This window comes from Acomys minous (assembly GCF_964271855.1).
Source record: "Acomys minous genome assembly, chromosome: 8".
NCBI classification, from domain to species: domain Eukaryota; kingdom Metazoa; phylum Chordata; class Mammalia; order Rodentia; family Muridae; genus Acomys; species Acomys minous.
In genome coordinates this window covers 1,237,122-1,261,216 of record NC_140489.1, presented here as the reverse complement: position 1 = coordinate 1,261,216, position 24,095 = coordinate 1,237,122, and the positions used below count along the sequence as shown (strand labels likewise).

Sequence of the window (24,095 nt, the reverse complement as noted above, 5' to 3'; positions counted from 1 at the left end):
TGCCTGATGCTTCCCGGGTCCTGCTGGAGTCCCTCCTCCTGCCCCGCATGACTTCCCAATTTTACTCTGAAAAGGCACCGTCTTTTACCTCTACCTGAACTACGTTTTTCTTTTTAACTTGAGAAGTTAACTTTTCTTTTTTTAACTTCTGAAGAGGAAAGCAATCTCATAAAGATGACCTTTATAAAATATCTATTGTTAGGACTCTGTTTCAGTCCGCCCACCTGTGATGTCATTGCCTACTTGCCACGGGGGCGTGGCCCTGCCCTGTATATAAAAGGACAGACCCCACCTGCCTCTCTCTCTCTTATCCCCATTTTCTCTCATCTCTCTCTCACCTCTCTCCCTCCTCCTCTCTCTTCTCTTCCTCTGGCCCACCCCCTCTTTCCCTGGGGTACCCCTCCCCTCTTTCTTTTCTCCCTATGCTCATATAATAAACTTCCATATAATATAGGGTATCTTATTATCTTATTTTTAAAATTAAATTGATGGCCCATACGTGGGAAGGCTCTTCCAGAATTGCCTCGCTCTGGGATCCTTTCTACCGAACTCATTCTGCCTAACACACTTCCATAACAATTCCCTTCTGTTTCTAACTTCGCCCTAAATCCCGGTTCACTCCCTTCTGATCCCATCGCCACCCGGCCTTGAGCCCGCGATTCCAAGCTGGCCGCCGCTGGCTTGGCCTCGGAGTAACCTGGCTGTGGTCTCCACGCCTGCTGTTAGATTGCCATCGTTCCCGACAGACTCTCCATTGTTGGTAAGCAAATGCCCACCACAGAGTGTGACCAATTCGAGGCCCCGCTGCCTTGGGCCATGGCGTCGCTCCAGCCTCTTGGTGGGTCTGCCTGCGCCAAGATGTGTGGGCGACTTTGAGCTGGCCGTAGGCCTGATGCTTCAGGACCCCAGCCCCAGGCACTAGGGAATTTTGGGTCGCTCCTGCTGAGCTGGCAACATTTGGGTGGCACAGAGCCATGATTGGGTCAGCAGGGAAGAAGCAGCTACCGCCACCTCAGCACTTCCCTTGTTGCTAAAACACTGTGTAGTCTGGTCATGCAGCCTCCTGTACTGCCCTTGCACTGGCAACTACAGCAGCTAGACATCACGGCAGCCTGATAGCATTTTCAAACCTGTCCGCCACTGGTTGCTCCAACATGGCAGTCACCATTTTTGTTAAGGACAACCACATGGCAGTCACCATCTTTGTTAAGGGCAACCACGTGACTTCCATCTTTGTTTTCATGAAAGTTGATGTTGAGAAATGACTAAGAAGTGGATCTTGATGCATAACAATAAGGATTTAGCTCACTCTCTTGTTAGAGATAGATGGAACATTAGAGACTTGCCCTTTAATGGGAACCCAAGTCGTAGTCCATCAGCAAGAAGTTCACAGGGTGGCCTAAATAGGGGTCACTCAGACTTGGTGTCCCAAGAGCTCTGTCATGTATATTTTATATTTCAAACTCTTCAAGTCCTTGCAAGAAAACCACTGGTCGCTAGAACAATGTACAGACATGTGATAAACCCTGTGTTCCAGGAAGTTATAAGGCAAAGGTTGTCTGGGTCCTAACTCTGACCCACACTGCTCTGCCAGCCCTGAGAGAGTACCCACTCCCACAACACTTGTTACAACTCTGATTTTTCTGATCAGAGCGAAGCTAAGGGTGCTTGCAGGATTTTATGGTCTGAGTTGAGTGGTTTCAAAGTAGATTTTTCAAAGGTGGGTTTGTATTGGGATTGGGAAGTTAATGATGCGCTATCATTGAATTAATAGGCATAGCTAGAAGAGAGTCCTCAAGCAAATTTTGGTTAGCAGGCTACTTTGGTAAGATTTCCAGTCCAGCTGCCCAAAGCATGACTTTTCTTGAGCGAGCGGTTGGCAATGTATGGGCTCAGCATTCTGCATTCCAGGCTCCCTTGGCGTCCACTCCCAGCTTCATCGCTTCTCAGGTTTTACAGCCATGGATCACTCATCTTCTGCTCGCTTTGACTTCTCAGGAGAAGTGACTCAGCAGTCCCCAAATGGACATGCTTACCCTGACATTCAACACAACCCTCCCTCTGCCCTCCTCCCATAATTCTCTTGGCTGAGTCTTACATTCTAGGCACATACTTGTTTAGGATATTGTTGCAGTGTCACTCACCTGGAGACCTTTGACCCCCATGTATCCAGATTCTTCCCACTGTGGTATGAAAGCCCGTCCTGTGTGGAGGCTTCCTGTCCATTCATGCCTTAGAACCAGAACCAGCCCTGTGCTGCCTGGCTTGTGGTACTACGAGTGTGAGAAACTCCCTAGATCGAGATTATATATGTTGTTTTTGTTTTCCTTCTGAGCTCTTATAAGGAACTTTCCCTACCCTGTCTTCCTGCTCATACATTACTTATGCCTTCTAATCATTTTGTCCATTTACTTTGCTACCCTCTGATTCTTGGAACTCACAATGTATTTGTGTTGACTCTCCATGGGCCCTGGTTTCTCAGTCATGATCTCTCTATATGCTCTTCCACCAGTTTTAAACTTGTTGTTGTTGTTGTTTTGTAGCCCTTTGGTTTCTGTGGTGCCTGTGCCACCGAGGTACCGAGTCAAGGGCAAGGGACTGTGGATTTAACACACAATAAAACAGCGAGTCCTCCGTGCTAAGAGAGCAGCGGCCTTTATTCAGCGTCCAAAGAGCCTTTTTATAGGCAGCAAAGCAGGAATGCCACTCGCAGGTGAAATCCTTCAAGAGGTGATTGCGCACAGGAGGGAAAGTCTCAAAGAAGGGAGGGGTGTGTTCTCAGAGCGGTAACCATGGCTACCTAACCAACATAAGCACAGACACGAAAGCTGCTAAAAACAGGGCATGCAACAGCAAGACAGGCAGGCAGCCCAGTCAGGCCTGGTTCCCGCAGGTTTCACATGAAGAAATCATCTCCCTCCCTAGTTCTGGCATGCCTCTGTCACTGTGTGTGACAACAGGGCAGTTGCTTCCTGAGAAGTTGGTTGAATTGGTAAGTTATGATCCATTCTCCCAGGAATTACTCCTATTTAAAGCATGTAACATACAAAACTGTTGCAGCAATTTATAATTTTTAAAAAAATACTCCAATTCCTGTTTTAAAATGGGAAAGCTCCTGGAGTTGGACGTAGTTAGCAAGAGAGTGAGAGGGATGATCTTCATTTCAAAGTGAACTAAGGAAGATGCACCCCAAACAAAGATGGCAGACACAAGGGAGCTGTAGAGACTTTAATGACTTAAAAAACAAGATGCCAGAGATGTCAGATATTAGATGGGGACGTTTATTAAATGAACATGGGGAGAGAAGGAAAGTGGGGAAGGGTACCCCAGAGAGAAACAAAGAGACAGAGAGATAGGGAGAGAGAGGTGAGAGAGAGTGGTAGATGAATTTGTCCTTCTATATGGTCCTGTGTAGAGCCACGCCCCATGGCAAGTAGACAATGACATTACAGGTAGGCAGATTGTAGGGCCATGCCCCGTGGCAAGTAGACAATGACATCACAGGTAGGCAGATTGTAGGGCCATGCCCCGTGGCAAGTAGGCAATGGCATCACAGGTAGGCAGATTATAGGGCCATGCCCCGTGGCAAGTAGGCAATGATATCACAGGTAGGCAGATTGTAGGGCCAAGCCCCGTGGCAAGTAGGCAATGGCATCACAGGTAGGCAGATTATAGGGCCACACCCCGTGGCAAGTAGGCAATCACATCACAGGTAGGCAGCTTGAAGCAGAATCCTGAGATTGACCATGAATCAATACCTCACTGAGTGGATTGAGCAATCACTGCATTTGTTTAGCCACAGCTGCAGTTTTCCTTTTGGCTTCTTGTGAGTGTCCTCAGCAAATTGTTTTTTCTCACTGGGCTAGTCTTGCTGGGTGCTGTACAAAGTCTGTCTTTCTCAGAGCCAGATTTTCTCGGGGCTGTGGTTTGGCATAGGCAGCCGCCAACACTTGTGGGTATTTTCAACACATGTCAGCAAGATGTCACTTTCTGCTTGTAAAAGTGAGGTTGGATTTGTAACTGTGCAAATCACTTGTGTTTCTATGACTGTTCATACACCTGGTTAAGGACTATGAAATTTATGTTACTCAAAGGAATAAAAGTTGCACATCCAAATTTTTGGTGCTGTTACAAGGACAAGATCCATGTTTTTCCAGACTTGGGGGCTGTCTGTGTTACTGGTAAATGATGCAAACATTTGTATATTCCTTGTGCTGGATCCTAATTTCAGTTTTAGGCAAATCTAGCATTGGCTTGCTGGATTTCTTTTCTTCCCTTCATTGGTTACTAAGCCAACAGTATTAACTAAGTTAGGCTTTGTTTCTGCTCAGTCCTCAACCTAGCAGGTAAGTAGCACTGCGGCCCTTGGTTTGCAAGCAGGGAAACTGAAGAGCATGCAGTCTGTTATCATGAGCATATAGCTATGAATCCCAGGGTACTACTGGAGCCCCCACAATCCTCTCCAGAGTTGCTCTTGACCACTGGACAGGGCTGCATAAACAAGGCAAGATGAACATGGCCTAGAAGTCACGACCAGGCAAGGCTTCTTAAACTCCTTCCAGGAGCAGAGAGTCCCCAGATAACCTTTTGGAGGTCCTTTTCATGGGCCAGTTTCTCCATTTCTGTGTCCTAGCCTAAGACAGTTCCTGATGCAGTGGAGAGGTTTATCAGTCTGTGGTGTGAAACTGAGAAAAGGCTACAAGATGAGGGGCTGATATTTTGATCCGGGTGTTTCTAACCCTCTGTTCTATAGTAAGAGTTTCTTGGGATTCAAGTCTGCCTGTGTACTGGGCCACTGTGATTCAGTGGTTAAACCCAGGAAGTTCTGGTGGGTAGAGTCCTGTAATCTTTGTCAACCATCCACTTCCTAAGCCACTAATATTTAGTAGGAGAAAAAAATGTCTGCTGTAAGATAACCCTCCAGCCCTTTCTCATTTGTAAGATCTCCTCAAGAAAACTGTCTCCTCCAGGCCCTCCCACGTTGTGTGGTCCATATGATATTGATTGCGGATGAGTTGTCTGTCTTTCCTTAATCTCCGTTTTTGCATCTTGGAAGTGGGAATTTCAGCCAGGATGAAATAAAATCACTATGAAAAACACAACAGTAGCCAACTAACAATAAGCATGTGGTAGACACTATTCAATCTGGTTTCCTCATAAGGGAACAGACAAGATTCATACACTCTGATCAATACTTTATATCAATGACCATTGCAGATTTATTCCCAGGAAAGTTGTTTAGGCCTAAACTTTAGATATGCTCACTTTTGCCACTATTCTAATGTAGCAATATTTATTATGAATCCTTCATCTTAAAAGTGGAAAAACAATTGCTGCATAATGTATTTTCATATATAAAAATTACCCAAGCATTCTAATTAACATTGGCTTTAATATTAAATGTTATTTACTATGGTAATAAAGTGTGACCTTAAGAAGTATTTAGGGAGCTGGTGAGGTCAGTGAGCAAAGTGTGTACAGCAGAAACTTAGCACCCACATAAAAATCTTGTCATGGTGTGACTCCAGCTCTGTGGAGAGGGAGGGGCAGACTCATCTGAGGGCGTCATCATTGGCCAGCTAGTCTGGTTTAAATCAGTGAACTCCAGGTTCAGTGAGAGACTCTTTTGCAAAAAATAAGGTGCAGAGTGATTGAGACACTGGAGGCCATGGGTACTCTCCTCCCCCAAAACAATAAAATAATACTATTTACCAGCACCAACTTTCACGAGAACTTCATAAGCACCATGAAGAACACGTGGTTAAGGTCTAGCATGTGGCTCTATGGTGACTGCAATCATATCTATAAGGGCAGACACATCAAGAGATATTGATTTGTCTTTCTTTTGACTGCACTTTTGTCCTTCTGCTCCAAATACACTTGAGGTTCCTTGTTCCGGAGGCAGAGGTAATTGCCATGAGAGAAGAAGAAACATCCACTCTGAGTCAGCAACATTTCTGGGCTTCTGTACAAGTCTAAAGTCATCAGTACCAAGACTTACTTATCTTGGAGGACAAGAAAGGAATCAATTTTCTCTTCAGCAGGCAGGAGAGAGAAGAAAGAGATTCGCTCCACAATGGGGAAAAGATGAAGTCTATTGGTTGCAATAGCCATCTATTGGTTGTAGTAGCCTGCTGTGCCCTCAGTGCTCTGCTGTCCTTCATCATTTTGAGAAGGTAGCTGGCTATCTGGTATACCTCAGAAGACCACACAGTAGGCATCAGGTCAGGGTCTTTATTTCATGTAAAAGTTTCTGTTCAAAAAAATTCATGGCAGACAGATTGCTGTTAGAATTCAAAGTACGTTGGCTTGTAGATGGTTTGAGCTCAGTGGCTCAGTGTTTCTGCTGGTTTAGGTTATTAAGCCATTAGTGGACTTTTCTCTGATGAAAGAGGGATAGAGGTGGTCAGACTGGCTACTATCTTAGGTATGAAGTTCATAGTCAGATTGGGATTTATTTAGATCTACAAAGAAGGCGACAACTTGCAGCCTAGACAATTCATAGACAAAATGTGCCCCTGCTACGCATGACTTAGCAGACACTTTGCACATTTTAAGTGCTTAGTAAATATTTTCTGAAGTGCTTAGTAAATATCTTAGAAAATATTTTCAGGTATCTAAATACCTGAAAATTCCAGGTATGAAATTGCACCTGGAAATTTACAGAAATATTGCTAATTAAGGTTTATAGAGTCAGGTAGACACTCCCTCAACATATCTCAGAAACTACTATCTGCCTACGAAGCCAGCACTTCAGTGGTTCACATGATGTTGCGGGGAGGCAAGAGCCAAGAGGCAAGCATGTGTTACAGAACTTGTAGAAAGGGTAAATAAAATAGTGTGTCACTTGCTAGCTGAAAGGATGAGTTATGCCCTTGTTTAATTTGTCAGCATTTCAATTAGAACATCATTGGTGACCCTTCCTCCTGACACAAGCCATTTTGTTCTGGCGACACACTTGGCCATTGGCCACATCTCCCATTATTGATGAGGCGAATTTATGGATTGTAGATATAAATGATTTAATTGCACATATAAATGATTTAATTGCAGATTAGATAAATATGATGTAGACATTCCCAATCACGTAATTATTCAAAAGATGATAATAATTTGATCCCATTTGTCAAATAATGTTATTGCATTTTTAATTTACATTTTAGGAAGATTTAATTAACCAAGTTCTAGGAACTTAGGCAGAATGGGCTGCCTGAAATCAGTCCTGAAACAAGGCAGGAAATAAATAAATGAGCAGACAGCAGCAGATGTCTCTTCACCAACATGATTTCTTTCCTCCAAAGATTTTTTTTCCTCCTCCCAGAGAATGTGGCATCCTTAAGATGACCCATCAAAGTCAAAATTAATTAGAAAAAAAAAACAGGTATATTCTGATGTGGGACTAACATTTAAAGATTCACTGTCTTTGAAAACTGTTCCTAGACATTAAGTCAGACCAGACACACTTTCCTGAAGTGAGAGTCCTCCAGCGATGGGTGAGGAAAGAATTTCGTCTTTACTTAGCTTCACTTGACAAGGAAGCGCATGCGATCAGTGTCATGGAGCACGTCACTGGGCAAGACCCTGTTAGATTTTATCCTCACAAGTGGATTGGAGAAGGATAGGTATGCATTTTTATACTATAATGATATGTTCTTAATATTGATCTGTTTTACAGACCTATGTGTGTGATGTCACATATTTATAAGCATTCAGAGAATGAGGCATGGGCAGCACTGAACTACCGAAAAGCTCTGTGGCAGAGAATATTGAATACTCGGCTAGGATGTGAGGCTTCTGGCTGAGATTCCGTGTCAGGGAGGGGCAGGGACCAGGCTGTATAGCTCCGTATTCCCAAACATAGAATAAATCTTGTGCATAGTAAATGCTTATAGAATATATTGAACAAATATACATATACATTTCAGTGTATGATGCAACAATGAAAATTAGACTTCCTGTCTCTCATTTAAAAATAAATATATATAAATACTGTTTATTCTTTCTTTGAGAATTTCATACCATATAATGTGTATTTTCATTATAATCCCCTCCCCCGTCTCACTCCTCCCAGAGTGCCTACCCCTTTCCCGACTTTAGATCCTCTTTTGTTTATTTTTCTTTCTTTTCCTCTCTTACATGAGTTCTAATTTCTTTGTTTGTTTTTTGACACAGGGTTTTGCATGTGTGTGTGTGTGTGTGTGTGTGTGTGCAGCCTTGGCTGGCCTGGATTCACTTAGCAGACCAGGCTGTCCTTGAACTCACAGAGATCTGTATCTGTCTCCCTGAGTGCTGGGACTACAGATGTGTACCACCATGCCTGGCTGAGTTCTAATTTCTTTCTTTCTTTCTTTCTTTTCTTTTCTTTCTTTTTTTTTTTTTTGAGTTCTAATTTCTTAAAGACACTGTGCATAATTTTTTTTTTCTGACCAGAGAAAAAAATTCTTTAAATTTCATCTTTAAAAATTTATATTATGTTTATGCACATATCTTTGAGTGAGTATATGCACATGAGTGGAGGTTTCTTTGGCATCAGACTCCCTTAGACCTGGAGTTACAGGTGGTTGTGCGCTGCCCACTGTGGGTGCTGGGGATTGCTGGGTTCTTTGCAAGAGCTGATATGTGCTACTAACTTTGCTCCTAACTGCTAAGCCATCTCTCCAGCCCTACACTTTATTTATCCTAACACCAATACACATATTGCAAGTTACAAACACTCCCAACAGATCAAATCATTTGTATAACATGAACCATAAGGAGTGAGAAATAAATAAATGACTAAAAAGTTCTTGGTAGAGATTTCCAGCTAGACCAATATCAATTTAAATATTTGCCACAGTTTTTGTGGGTCTGAGCCATGCATTTGTCTCCCAGTGTTCAGGAAAGAGGGGAAGTTTTTAATAAGAGAGAACAAAGAAAGCTTATTTAGAAATTTAGGAAGAGTCTCTATCGCTCTGGGAGACAAGTTCTTGCTGGGACACAGTACTCTTCCACCTTAAGTCAAAAGGCCTCGGTATCGAATGACCTTGAGAAATAACCGCTCTCTGAGACTGAGATGTGCCCTGGGCTGGGGAAGCCAGCTCAGCAAGCAGGGCCCTCAAAGGCTAAGCAGTACACACTTGTGACCAGCTGTGCTATGGTGGGAATTCTTTCTGGGTTTGTCTGAGCTTTTTAACCTTGCTATAAAAACTGGCCACAACTTGGTGGCTTGAAACAACATGAATTTTCCGTCTTAATAGCTCTCTGTGTCAAAGCTCCCAGGGGTCTCCTTGGCTTGGAAATCAATGCAGCAGGGTGGAGAGCATAGCTCAGTGATGCTGGCCTGAGTGAGGACCTGAGCTTGATTCCTAGCCCTGCCCAAATAAACAGAAAGGTAAATAAATAAACACCAGTAGGACTTCATTCCTTTTTGAAGGTTCTAGGTTAGGTCTGTTTTCTTCTCTTTTCAAGGCCAGCAGCCGTTTGTACCCCCGCTCCCCGCCACCCCTCCACCCCGCTCCCCGCCACCCCGCCACCCCGTTCCCCCCCACCCCGCCACTCCGCTCCCCCCCACCCCGCCACCCCGCTCCCCCCCACCCCGCCACCCCGCTCCCCCCCACCCCGTTCCCCGCCACCCCGCCACCCCGCTCCCCCCCACCCCGCCACCCCGTTCCCGGTTCTGCCATCTATAAAACTCTCCAGGGTAAATTGATTCACATCCCAGCACTCAGACCCCCTTTCTGCCTCTCTTCTGTGTTTGAGGAGACCTCTGGAATTTGCCAGGACAACCCTGGATGACCTCATCAGACAACCTTTCACTTCTCACGCTGGTAAAAGTTAGTTTTGGCTTTGTTTGCCGCACTGAGTATCATAGGCGCTTCCTTTCTCTCCTGCCCAGTCCACACTCTGACTTTCTTATTTTAAAAAAATCCTCAGAGCCCGTAGGACACAACAGACAAAGAGAGCTCAGGCATGGTGTCTGTTCTGTGTCTCCTTCCTGGCTTCATCTTCGGCCCTGTCTGCCTGAGCATCACACGGACAGTCTGTTTGTGTTTATTTTGAGGTATTAATTCATCCCTTGAAGCCCTTAGAGTCTAACGGCCATGTCAGGCTCCTTTTACAAGCGGAGGCAAAGTTCATAGAAACCACACACACTTCAAATCTGGCTGAATCGTTTTTTTCTTATTTGCTTTCCTCTTGGGCTTTTATATGCTGTAACATCTCGGTAACACAGATGCTCCGCTAGTTCAAGGTTAATGAAACCAGAACACTACAGCTCCACGGAGATTCCAGAAACAGTCAGATGACAGTTTGGCATTTCAGATTCAGAAAGGACACCCTTTTCAGACAAATGACATCAGCAGCATCCCTGTGTAAATACTACCAGCTATGCCCTAACTTTACAAGAGGGCAGGGCCCAGGTTTTTAAAGGTTTTTCTTTCTGTGCTTTTTTTTGTGTCATTTCCAGTGGTGTGTTTCAGGAGGAAACAGCAACCCCTGCTCATGTTCCTTCTCAGACATTTCCCTTACTAACTTCCGGACCTTCTGGCAGACAACAGCGGCACAGCTGATCTTGTAAGTAACTCTTCCACACTAAATTTACTTACAATAGGCTGGACTATAGGAATCAGACAACAAACCATTAAGCTAATGAAACAAAAGGATGCTGTGAAAATGTTTCTTTTTCTTCTATTTAAATTTTGGGAAGACAATTTCTATTTAACCTTTGAAGTTTTAAAAATAGGAATATATATGGAATATATATATATATATATATATATATATATATATATATATGTATCTTAACACATCCTAGTAACCCTATAAATTCTCTGCTGATAATTAGATGATTATTTAAAAAAAAAAGTTTGGCTCCAAACAAATTTAAAGTAAAACCAAACATCAGATTGTGAACAGAGTGTTTTCTGTGACAAAAACAAACAAACAAACAAAACCCTATTCAGAAATGAAGCATGTGTTACAGGACACGAGAGTGAAAGACGCCAAGCAGCCAAACACACTCGCTGTTGAGCGGGGCCAAAGACTGTTCAGCAGTGTGTAGGTGCTGAATGGAAGACGCTAATGAGAAAAAGAGTGATTGTGACAAGCAATTATGTCACCTATGTGAACAGCTTAATTTTCTAAATTAGCCACTTTGATAATTATGACATCTCATTTGTCTTTTAATTCCATGAGCCCTGAAGTTTACCTTTGATTTTTTTTTCAATCAGATAAGAGGCTTTGATAAGCCAACAGTCTATTATGTGTCTAAAAAAAATTCAGATTTCAGGCTGGCTGGCTCTGCTGTTTGCTTCCATGAGAGCAAATGGCTCTCTCTGTGAGAACTCTCCCAACCTTGCCTTCCTTGATTCTGTTTGCAATAGTGATGTGGGAGAAAAGATGGAGAGAGAAGGACTGACAAGCTTCCAAAGCAAATTAACAGTGTCAATAGGACTGAAGAAAAAACTGTTCAGCCTATTTGGGCAGGGAGGTCGGGTTGGGGGGTTGGGGGGTGCGTGATAGACTTGGGGAGGCCATCTGGCTTTGAGTACATTAGAAATCATTTTTTCAGCATCCGCTCTGCATGCATACCCCTAATCACTAAGTTAATCAAAACTTTCCCTTATCTGTTGGCTGATGTAGTTTCAAGATCTCGGAGGGTTGTGTATTCAATTCTCGAAGCTGAGTTACAGTGGAAGTGAGGAGCAGCCCTGACCGTTTTTTCGATTCACGGGCACATCTGTGAGATCTTTCCTTCTTGACTAAGCTACACTAGCAGAATGCCACCCGGATGTGTCAAGTGAGGGGAACGCACAGTTGCTTTTATCCCTGTGCTACGGCTGTGCAAAGGTGAGGACCAAGGTCGGAAGCTTGGGGCACAGTCCTGCTCCCCAAATACTTAGGAGCGCCAGGAAGATTATGCAGAAGGACGGTACGTTGCTGTGTGGCAAAGCCTAGGGCATCACCTTGGGCAAGTGCTCTTGGGAATTAAGGGACGGACTGACTGCTGACGCACGGACACTGCCCCACCCCTCACATACCATACACATGTGATTGTCACACTCATTTCCAACCAGTGCCAATGAGTGGATGGCACTTCTTCACCTTCCAGGAGACAGAGCCTTCCCTTCCAGTTCAGAGCTACCCCTAAGGTTTGCTTGAACCTAATATCGCCTGGAAAAAGAAAATTTCATGCGTGCACTGACCGTTCTGTATTTTAGAATTGGTGCTACCTTATGTTATTAGAGGCAGCGATTCCTAACCCTGAGTGGCTGTACGCACCTTTTTGGTGGTAGTATCTTGAACATTTCAGCAATGGTGTGTAATCCTCCTGTGTTTGAGGAATTGTGCTCAGATTTTTTTTTTTTTTTTGGTATTTATAAAGCACTCTGTCCTTTGGTTACTAAGACTACAGAGTAGCAGGCTTTTCAGTGTCAGCACCAGTGACATCAAAATGAAATATTCTGCCAGAAGAGGAGCCAGGTACCAAAGTACAAATGAGGATTTATATATATATATATATTCCCCCCCATGGAGTTGAAGAGATGACTCCTCAGTTCTCTTCCAGAAGACCCAGGTTCAATTCCCAGCAGCCACACTGCAGCACACACCTCTCTTTATCGAGTTCCAGGGGATCTGACACCTTCACACAAGACACACAGGCAAGCAAAACACCAATGCACATAAAATAAAAGCAAATCTTAAATACAAAAAAATATAAATAAAATTAATTATCAACCATCCTTTAAAAAATTAGTCAATGTGTATAGATTCCTTATACATATATGTATTGAGCTTATTATCAGCCGATTTACATATCTTTATTCTTACACTTATAAAAATTTATGTATGTGTATGTGTTGTTCACATATCTGCAGGTAATTGCAGAGGCCAGAAGAGGGCGTGGCATTTCCTGGCGTTACAGGTGTGGGAGCTGCTTGATGTAGGTGTTGGGAACTGAACCAGGTCCCCGCGAGAACAGCAAGTGCTCTTAACCACTGAGCCTTCTGTCCACCTCAGTTGTTGTTTTTTAATGAAATGAATTCTTAATGTTTTTTTAAACTGAGGTAAAATTTACATATAACAAAATTCACCCTTGTAATGGTGTAGTTTTTCAAGATTTGGCAAACCCAGTTATATAACCATGGCTGCGGTCTAAAGTTCTATTGTCTCACAGAGCGCCATTTGCCTTCCCCTCCGACTTTTTATCGATTCTTCGTGAATTTCACATCACGCGCCCCAATTCCACTTATCTCCCTCTCCCTTCATATCCACCCTCCTCCCTCACAACCTCCTCCTCAAAAGAAAAGAAAATAAGAGAGAGAAAGAAACAAAACCTTGTGGTGGAAGCTGTACTGTGCCACAGTGTGTGCCACACCATACAGCCTTTCTGTCCACAACACCTTTACTTGCAAATATTCGCTGCAAACAGCATTTGGTCTGGCTTGAGGCCTCTGGCTTAAACTACCAACGCTGGATCCTCACTGGGACTCCTCTCAGATGCCCTGTTGTTGCCCTGTGTCATGGAGACCCTGCAGCTTTGGAGCTGCAAGACTGGTCCTTTCCTGTGCTCCAGCAGATCATAGATGTTGGGGTGGGCCAGCTCTAAGCTCTGGATCTGGGCCTGGGGTGTAGCTGAGTTGTTCAGTGCTCCAGCTTCTCTGCTTCCACAACACCGGGGTGAGCTCTCCATCACTACCGCTGCTGGCTCACCCAATGCCAGTGCTGGCAAGGGTCAGGGTCAGCTCTCCTGCTGTCTTGTCTTTGGGGCCCAGTCACTTGCACCTTTGCCACCAGGGCCAGCTCTGCTGTGCCGCCCAGGGAGGGAGCAGGGCCTGATCTCCCTCGTGCTGCGGTCCACCGTGTCTTCTTGTAGTCAGCATCCACCTTCATTGACAAGTTCTAGTCTTTTTTTTTTTTTTCTGCCTTAGAGGTTTACAGAATTCCATAAAAAAACAAACAAACAAAAAAAGCAAAAAAAAAAACAAAAAAAAACCAAAACAAAACTCTGAATGTCCAGCCTTTCTGACCATTGTGTGCATCAAACATGCACTCTTTGTAGTTGATGAGTATTTTCTGTTGTGTAGGAGAAACAGCATTTAACTTTCTATGAACAAAAAAAAAAAAAAAAAAAAAAAAACCACGTAGGTTGTTAGATGGTTGGGGAGATTGCTTCACAGAGCTCTGAACGTAGTTTTTGAGCAGTGGTCAGGACACAGCAGAGGTAGTGATATCCAGGGTGATTCTAGAAGCTGCTCCAGGCTTTGTGCTGAACAAATTCACACACATGTCCTCAGAGAGTGAGTCACCCCGGAGCTCCGCCTTCGTCTCCTTCCACACTGGTCCCCAAGGTCTCTTGGAGAGAATCCTTTTAGTCCTTGTACAAGCGTCCTACAATTCACACTATACACAGTCATGCCCTCTCTTATCTTTTTAATATTTACATTTGCTATATGTTAATTAATAAATGTGAGAATATATGTAATATCTTTGACTGCCTTAATTATGTTAATAAACTTCTTCCTGGCCAGGCATAATTGTGGACGCACACAGTCCTTATATCCAGGAGGCCTAGACAGGAAGATTGACTTCAAGGCCAGCATGAGTCAAACATGAAGGAGAGGAGGGGCGGAAGGGGAGAAGTAAGTATTGATGAAAGCAAGTCCTTGCTTACTGTGTGAAGATTTCTTAACCCGAAGCTTATCTGTCTTCCTTTTCTTGGGTGCTAGAATGTGGGGTGTGCCCCTGACATTTGCATGATGGCCACAAAGAGAGACATTTTGTCCTTTCTTTGGTTTAATAGGTTTTCAGTTTTTAGGTACGACGACAACTTTGCTGTTTCTGGCAGGCACATAAATGGCAGCAGAGAGAAAGTAAATGTCACCAGAGAGTGCTCCCGGATGGCCTGAAAGCTTAGAGCCATACCTCACGTTCTCACGGGCGACTCCAACAGGAAGAAAGGGCAGTGGGCGAGAAATCCCAATTAATACCGTACATATTAGGCTGCAGACAGTTGCCCCACAGTCATTGCTCTCAGAGAGCTTTTACCACCGGCTTGCATTTGGAGAGAAGCCTTCTCACTCTCCTGGTGTGCTCTGTGCCCTGTTCGCAGGCATACCGATTGCTTCTAAACAGAAACAGCCGGCTCTTATTTTTATGCTGCTTTTGTTTTATGTTCATCTTCTGTGTATATGGGAGAGACGCAGTGATGGGATAGTAGAAAACGGTAAAGCCTGTTAATTTTTTCATAAGATCATTTTTCCCTTGACATGCAATTTGATGCTTAACAATTTTTCTGAAAGTCAAAAGGAATACTGCATTCTCTAATTTTCACAGCACTATAAATAGCCCACACAAAACATAATTGTATAAAAGAGATGACACCTCTTTATGGAAGAATTTCCACTGGAAAGATAAAAGGAGGTCAGAACTCTTATGTGAGGCATGTATTTTCAAGTATTCATAAAAATAGAAATCATCAGCGGTAGAAAAATTCTTCATGATGGGCAGTCTCACAGACGATACTGGAGCCAAAGCCATTTTCCTAGGCGCCAACTGTAGAGAGAATGGAACTCAGCCAAGAAGGGGCTGCTGGGCTCATGTGCCAATAAAAGGGAGGAGTGTGGGTGTATACACACATACACACACACATAAACACACATACAAACACACACAAACACACACACAAACACATACATACAAATACACACACATACATAAACACACACAAGCACACACACATAAACACACATACAAACACACACAAACACACACACAAACACATACATATAAATACACACACATACATAAACACACACAAGCCCACATACAAATAAAGTACACACACAAACACACACATACACAAACACACAAACACATACATACAAATACATGCACATACACAAACACGTACATACACAAACACATACACAAACACACACACAAACACATACAAATACGTACACATACACAAACACACACATACACAAACACACAAACACATACATACAAATACATGCACATACACAAACACGTACATACACAAACACATACACAAACACACACACAAACACATACAAATACGTACACATACACAAACACACACATACACAAACACACAAACACATACATACAAATACATACACATACACAAACACGTACATACACAAACACATACACAAACACACACACAAACACATACAAATACGTACACATACACAAACACACACATACACAAACACACAAACACATACATACAAATACATACACATACACAAACACATACATACACAAACACACATACACAAACACACACACAAATACATACAAATACATACACATACACAAACACACACATAAACACACATACAAACACACACAAACACATACACACACAAACACATACATACAAATACACACACATACATAAACACACACAAGCACACATACAAATAAAGTACACACACAAACACACACATACACAAACACACAAACACATACATACAAATACATGCACATACACAAACACGTACATACACAAACACATACACAAACACACACACAAACACATACAAATACGTACACATACACAAACACACACATACACAAACACACAAACACATACATACAAATACATACACATACACAAACACGTACATACACAAACACATATACACAAACACACACACAAACACATACAAATATATACACATACACAAACACACACATATACAAACACACACATAGACACATACATACAAATACCTACACATATACAAACACACAAAGAAACATACACAAACACACACATACATACATACAAACACAACACATACACACAAAAAATACACATACACACATACACACACATGCAAACACACACATTCACAAAACATATACACACAAACACATACATACAAATACACACACAGACACAGACACATACATGTAAGCACACTCTACTTTGGGAAGGCATTTGCCAGAAACATTTTTCAGGCCTCTGCCATCTGGCCCTACAGCTAACTCTAAGGTTCTGCAGTGACTCCAGTGCCCAGAGGTGAGAAAATTGGGATGAAGGAGGAAGAACTCAGAGAACCACCTGCATCGCTGGGAAATGGCAGCTACAGAAGCGTTCGGAGTTCACGACCCCAACTAGCATGTAGTGATGTCCATGTGGTAAAGCTCCGTGGTAACTAGCCGGAGGTCATCACTGTGCGTTGGCCACTTATCAGCCACAGAAAATGTGTGTGTGTGTGTGTGTGTGTGTGTGTGTGTGTGTATGTGTGTGTGTGTGTACATGCATCTGTGTATCCAACATTTACAAAGCATTTGAAAAGACCTTGACTCTGTTCAGCTGCATTTATAGGCTTGCAGACACTGTAAGCAACTTGTGAATTGCTTTTTATTTAATTATTTATGTGCCTTCAGTGTTTTGCTTGCATGTATTTATATGCACAGCGGGTGTGCACATAGTCACCACGGAAGTCTGAAGAGGGTGTTGGATCCCCTGGAACTGGAGTTATATAGATGGTTGTGAGCCACCATGTATGTATCAGAAACTGAACCCGGGTCTTTGAAAGAGCAACAGACGCTCTTAACCACTGAGCCAACTCTCCAGTCCCATGTGGATGATTTTGAAAACCACTTGTAGTCATGACATTGAGTCAGTATGTCTGGAGCCCTTCCTATGTGGCAGACACTGGGTTAAGGCTTTACATCCCCGGAAACTTCTGATTTTAGATCTCACCACACCTCGGAAGGAAAACATTCGTAGGCAACCGGGTCACTTGTAGTGGCCTCATTTCACGAAGAAACAAAAGCTGACCTTAGAGAAACTAAGTGGCTTGCTCAGTGCTCCAAGCTTGTGTGATGTGGACAGGATCCAACACTCACGTGTCTTCCTGCCTTTGCATGGGAGAAAGCACAGTCAGCCACTCGAGGCTTAAAAACAAATGCCCGTAACTTGCCCGATGTCTTGAATTTACAACAAGGGGCAGCTGTGGCTCTGATTCGCACTCCCTGTGCCAATGCATCTCCGGGACGCAGCCATCCGTCTGTCTCTAGAGTGCACAGAAGCACAGGTTCCTCCCTGGATGAGAATTTGCCTTCCTCCCCATCCCTTATCTGCAGGGCTTCCCGTGATGATGAGACCTTGGGGCCCCCAGTCCCTGCAGAGAGAGTAAAGCAAGGCAGTTTACTTCTTCCCAGCATCCCTAGGAGGATGAGTGTTAGGGCTGCAATGAAAGCTGTGTGTTAAGATTACTTTCCTGGCAGCAAACTTTGCCCCCGACATTGCTTCCAGGCGCTGAGCATCTCTGTTGATTACTTCCTGCTGCACGCTCCTCCGGTGATTACACACAACAAAATGGAGGGAGGGAGGAAGAAAAACTCCGTAGGGTCAGGTTCTCGTTCACCTCATCACTTGGTTCATTTCTTCCACGCTCAGAACTCTCTTTGTCATCAGGGGGAAGAAGGGAACTGGGTGGAAGTGAAAGAGAGCTGGGCCCGCGGTAATTTACAACCCCCAGGCAACCAGATCATTTTATACCAAAATGGTACTTTCTCAAAACCTCATCATTCGTACCACAAGTACTTCTTATGGAACGATATTCCTGAGCTTATGAAAACACTTCTGTGCAGCTGAACTCGCTTAATCTGTGATCACGTTGCCTCTCCGAGGATTTGAGGGAAGGGTATTATGCCATTATGGTGTTAAAACGCATCACTGACTCGATCATTTGAAATGCTTTAATAAAAACGAATTCTGTTAGCCGAGTCTGATTATCCAGTGCCAGGTTTATAGGCTTTTAAGACATTTTCCAGTTGCTGGATATTTTCCTCTGAGACATTTAAATATTTAGATTCCATTATTTCTGGGAATTTCAAATATGGGAAACAGAGATCTTAATATCAGAAATATTAACGTAACTTCTCTGAGGACTGCCTTCCCTAATGGTTTTTTAAAGACTCGAATCATGTCCCTTGATTACGAATCAAATCTTTTTGCTTGAAGTAAAGTAAGGGGTGGAGACCTAGGATTCTGTCGGGTTAAGATGAGGTGCTGGTAAAAAAAAAAATGATTATTATGGCCAATTAGAGAGAATAGAATGTGGCTTACAAGTCTTACCCAAAGATTTCTGTCACAGAGGTAACTGTGAATAAAAACTGTTCTGTGTGATAATAAAGTCCGTGTTCAAATGTGCAGTTAGCAAGTATTCCTTGCTGCCTCTCTCATCTGCATACGTGGATGTGCAAGGCACGTGGACGCCCCTCCTGCTCATGACGCCCTTGCTGGTGAAGTGTTAGGGATCCCGCAGGCAGAAACAATAGTTTTACCTACTAAGCAATTATGTCTTTCCTTTGACAAGTATTTCCATCTCGTCCTCCGGGGGCTTTTCTCCCATTATGGCTATATTACTAAAAGTGTTTTCTTCAGAGGAGAAGCAGTACCACAGCACATAAATAGGAGGTTTGTGGACTCAAAACACACACATTGTTAGATACGTCCCCTATAGCCTCATGCCCACTCCAAGTATCTATATGGTCTCCTGTGCCAGAGGAGGTATAGAGAAAATAAAAACCAGGTCAAGATAAACAGAACCCATACAAACTCCACCCCCTCCGCCCCCACCCCATGCCCAAGCCTGGCAGCTTCAAGAGCTGTGACTAGTGGATTTACATGGCAATACCTTAGAATTACGCCTTCCATACAACAGGTATGAAAGGTTTGTCCCTTCTTATAAAGAGCCTGCATTCTATCTGAGGGAATAAAATGAGCACTTCTGCACTAAGGAGATGTGAAAACAGCCACGGCTTTCAGGGAGATAGCCTCTTGTCCTTTGCTGATGGCTATCTTGAAGGGATTACCGCAGGGACTACCTGTTTTGCACCCATATATAAGTAAGGAACCATCCCTGTTGTCGCCAGGACGGTTTCGTGAGTTACCCCTTTTAGTGACAAAGATCATCCCACTTTATAACTGTCCTGTCCTGTTTCCTTGTACCTGGCAGCCCCCTGGAGGTAGCTGGGCCCAGTGATTTTGCTGTCTTTATTCTGGGTCTGAAACTGCTCCTCTCTGGGACTCATGTTTAAACACAGGTAGGATGAGAGTCTAACTGATTAGGAAGGCCTGCGAGCAGGCTCACTACAGAGGTCTGTTTGTCTAGCACCATGAAGCCAGGTTTAGGGGAAAATGGCAGCATCCGATGTGACCTAGAGGATGGACACAATTCCTGTGAGCAACGTGGTAAAGAGGCAGAACTTCATGTTAACAGTGGTATAAATTCTGAATCACACTGAGACAAGGTGGACAACGTGTGAGAGACAGCTAAGCGTCTGCAAGCTGAGATAGCTCTACCACCCCAGGTAAAGAGGACTTACAAACACTATTTATTTATCTGTTATGTGTATGAGTGAGTGTTTTGCCTGTGTGTGTGTGTGTGTGTGTGTGTGTGTGTGTGTGTGTGTGCGCCATGTGTGTGCAATGCCCACAGTGGCCAGAAGAGGGCGTCATACCCTCTGGAACTGGAATTAGAGATGGTTGTGTGCCTCCTTTTAGGTCCTTTACAAGAGCTATTTCTCCAGCACCAAAAGGGACTTCAACACAGACAAATCGTTTTATATAAACAACTCAGCTTAACTCACTCTTAAGCGCAAGATGTATGCAGTTTGATGCCATGCTTTAGGTCAGCAACAGCACTGCAAAGACTGTTATTTCCTTTTCTGAGGCACTACTGTCACTCAGGAGACTTGTACCAGAACCTCTCTATAGTTGGTAGCTTCTACAAAGAATCTCAGAATCTTTTAGAGGAAACTTATTTTCAAATACACCCCCTGCCCCAGGGAAGAATGGAAGAAAGACCCTGAAATAACACGTCTTAGGAAAGGTGGTCTGCTTATGGTGAGCCGTGCTGCATTATAAAATGGGCTTTAAGCAGATGTTTCCATCTTGGTTTATCTAAAGAAAGCCAGCAGAAACAGAATCATTAACTCACATAGTGCCTTCTAGAATTCTAAACCTTATATTGTGTGTGCTTTTGCCAAAATCTCTATCCCTTAGCTCTCTGAAAACCTTTTCCTCCACCACAGATTAGAACTTACTCCTTATTTTTGCTCTTTTGATAATGACTAAGTACTATCTACGGGAAAAACAAACAAACAAAAAACTCACTGTGTTAATGCAATGATAAGCATAGACCAAGCACATCTTCCTTCCAACTTACAGGCCAAGTATGGCTTTGCTATTGGACATCATTATCCTCTCAAGCCTGGTGAGACGTTAGGTGTAAACAAAGCTCGGTGCTGTAAACACTCACCTTTCCACTTAGGAGTCTGTGGAATGATCTTTTCCCCAGAATTGATGAATCTAAGACTATTCTGGTCTCATTTTAAACCATGTGGTCTTCCCTCTCTGTCCTCCATGCTGTCTATGGGGGATGGAATCTAGCATGCCGATCTTTTTATTTGTAGGTTTTTTTTTTCAGTTCATTGTTGTCTTCTTGAGATAAACCTCTCCCACTGTTATCAGCTCTAAAGACTGTTCTTGGCTAAAGATAATAGAGGTGTTTCTGAAACACTGAATGCAAATTGGATTTTTTTATAAACTATATCACATTTATACTCAGACTATAATTTCAGAAGTGCAGCACAAAAGAATGCACTTAACTTCGTGAAATGGTCAAATAATTTCTGATATCTACTTTCAATTCTTAAATGGATATGATTTCATCACTTCAATTTATACAGGACGCAGCAGAATAGAGTCAATAAAAGGACTTCAGCAAAGTTCGCCGTGTAATGGAGTAACACTTCACCTGAACACTGAGCACACTGATTTGGAGACCCTGCCTACATTCGAAACTTAGGGTGGTGAATTAGAATTTATTCTTTCTCTGATTTTCAATGATTTCATCCACAGAGGATAAGATTGGAACAGAATTCTCTGCAATTTAAGATTTGCAGCTATATTTAGTCCATAACTGACCTCTGCTGACCTTTGGGAGAGCTTCAACTTCTTCCTTTCAAGACAGGTAAATGTATTTCAGGGTAGAAATTCTGTTGGGAATGGAAACAGGAACCTGCCTCCAGACGGAGAATCGAGCTAAGTCTCTTCCATGTGTCAGGTTAAAGCCAGGCATGTACATGTGTAGTTGTCATGTCACCCCACATAGCCAGGAAGACTGTCCATGGTGGCTTTGAGAAGCTGAGTAATTGCCTGAGGACACGTTATTGATAATATAACTGGTGTAGTCTGGAGCTAGGAACAGGGATGTGGGTATCACTCAGACACGGGATTTAATTGCCTGGATAACACTGAGAAAGATACTTAACTGCCCCTGAGCTTCAGCCTTAATAGAAAACGAGGCTATTTCCTTATCCACCATGAAACCAAAACCATGGCCAACATCTTTCCATACCAGTTACAAGTCGATCCCAAGTCTCACCTGCCTCTCAGCCAGGGTTCTTCCTCCCCGTCCTCTCCCACATGGGGTGGGGACACGAGCTTCAGAGCAATCCCTCAGACAGTGGGGTCTCAGAACTGAGATGTCTGCTTTTACCTCCGAGGTTCCCCTAACCCCAGACCGCCTCACTCAGTCAGGGGCTGTGTGACAGGGTAGACGCGTGTCATCCTGCCAACACACGTCCCCTCTTCTTCCTTTAAAGGGCGGTTCCAGAAGGCATATACAAGCTGCACGTTTCCAGCTCTGCAGGGGGCTGCGACATAGCCCAGGGCCCGAGAAATACATCCCAGCTCTGCTTTACACGGCTCCTTCTTAATAATTCTGTCAGGCAGAAACTGAGATAAAGAAGCAAATGGCCAGTTGGTCATTTTGAGTCCATTTCCTCATTCTCTGTTCCATTTATCAGGGATCTTGTCGTTGAGAAACACGCGTAAGCTGCAGCCGGGGCAGCTGTAATAGACCCACTTTCAGCCGAGACGGTGGAAATGCACCAAAGAAGTTGATGACAAGAGATAACTGCTGGTCTACATGTGTCACGGGCCATGCACCTCTCCGCGTCAAATTAAAACTTGAAAAGGCTCTTTGAGCAGGGAAAGCGGCTTTTTTTTGTACCTTCAGTATCTGCCATCAGGAAGCAAAATTAACCATCTGAAACTCTGTCGGCGGCGGAGGCTCCGTTTTTTGTTAGGTTGCGGTGGGAGCAAGGGTATGCTGGCGCACCCTGTACTCAGCCGCTGCGCTTGTTTGCTAAGCCCGAAAGTGAAAAGCTATCATTTATTAAGCATTATCTTGGCACCTGACAAGTCCTCCGTTCTTATCAGTTTTCGTTTTAAAGTGATTGGAAACTTTAAGTCAACAAATGTTAATCAACTATCTGAGATTGCCAGGGTCTAAGCTGAACCTTGTGAGATCAGGGAAAAGAAAAAGCGGCTAAAACATAACGTTTGCCTTCAAGAAGCTGATGAGTGAATGATTTCCCAAACAGCATGATGTTTTGAGCTGTAAGAATTAGACAAACCAAAAATAAATAAATAAATAAATTAAAATAAAAATCAAGAACCTGTTTGATGTTTTCTAAAAGCTTAAAATACGCTTTCACTACAGATGGCAGAAGTCCAGCTTACTGGAAGAGATGCTGAGGGGTCTGAGGTGGTCTCTGTTGCCCCTCACCTCTCACAATTGCTAGTTCTAACCACATTTTGGGTTTCCTGATCCCAACCACAGCAAGACCAGAGCATGAGCGGATGAGGAGGACTGAGTCGGCTGAACCCGCGGAGCCCTCATGGTGAAGATGCTGTGCAAGCACGCAGCCAGCAGGGAGCTCAGAGTGGATCTTTTGGCAAGATCCGGAGGTGGAAGTAGGAAGGGTGTGAAGGGTGTTTTTCTTCTTGTCACAGTGCTTAATCGTGAGTGAGAATTCCACGCTTGCATCTTATGACCCGAGCTCAAGACTGAAATTTAACTTAAAAGCTGGTATTCTGTGATGTAAAGATTCTCCGTCCGGTTTCTCTGTTCCTGAGGCATCAATATTGAGTCAGTGACCTGGATTAGATTACAGATAGGCTCTGAATTTTTATTTTACTGGAGACGATTTTGTAACAGTTTCCCATGAAACGCAGTGAGGAAATACAAACGTTTGTATGAGTTTCCACAGGCAAG

At 43.5% G+C, this 24,095-nt stretch overlaps 1 long non-coding RNA gene across 3 annotated transcripts; it reads left to right on the top strand.

The window, feature by feature from the left end:
- Positions 1-318: 318 nt before the first annotated feature.
- LOC311603716 lies at positions 319-23,495 on the top strand. 3 transcript variants are annotated; one of them, XR_014781226.1, is made up of 6 exons: positions 319-760; positions 7,441-7,622; positions 10,445-10,551; positions 11,620-11,826; positions 14,508-14,618; positions 22,843-23,495. It is a non-coding gene; the product is annotated as an uncharacterized lncRNA (long non-coding RNA). The 3 variants fall into 3 exon arrangements; XR_014781225.1 differs by lacking the exon at positions 7,441-7,622; XR_014781227.1 differs by lacking the exons at positions 7,441-7,622; positions 14,508-14,618; positions 22,843-23,495 and adding an exon at positions 12,855-13,650.
- Positions 23,496-24,095: the final 600 nt, after the last annotated feature.